Source organism: Fonticula alba (genome assembly GCF_000388065.1).
Source record: "Fonticula alba strain ATCC 38817 unplaced genomic scaffold supercont2.34, whole genome shotgun sequence".
Taxonomy (NCBI): domain Eukaryota; order Rotosphaerida; family Fonticulaceae; genus Fonticula; species Fonticula alba.
This window is the reverse complement of record NW_009243004.1, coordinates 14376-14940: the sequence shown is the minus strand read 5'-3', so window position 1 is coordinate 14940 and position 565 is coordinate 14376.

The window sequence follows — 565 nt, the reverse complement described above, 5'->3', positions numbered from 1 at the left end:
GCCTCCGGGGGACGCCAGGGCCCGGGGATTAACCCGGGAGCGGTGTCGCCCGGCCGGCGCCCGGCCCCATTGGCAGCTGCGCCTGGCGTTGAATGCACGCCCTCCCCCGGCCGGCCGGGGCCGCTGGGCGGTATGCCCCCGGTGCCGGGCGCTCGTGGCTCGCCCGAGCGCCAGGCATTCCCCGCTGTCTGCCCGGTTGGCCCCCGGCCGGCCGGGGCGCACGCCGTGCCACACAGCGCGCGCCCCCGGGTCAGCTCCACGGGGGCCGGCCGGGCCTCGCCCGGGCCGGCCGGGGCGTGGACTGGCGCGCGGCCGGCCGGATGCCTCTTGCTCCGCCGGCCCGGCCGGAGCGACCCGGCGAGACTGTCAACCGGGGGGCAGGGCAGAGGCCCACAATCTCGCAGGAGTACCCCACAATCGCCCCTGGCGGGCGCCGTGCCCGGGGGATTTCGCGGTGCACGATGTTCGGCCCCCAGGGGCGCACCGGGCGTTTCTCAAGCCTCTCCACCTAACCCTCTCCTGACTTGCTCCTCCGTTCGCCTACCCGCTCCCGCACGCCTGCCCC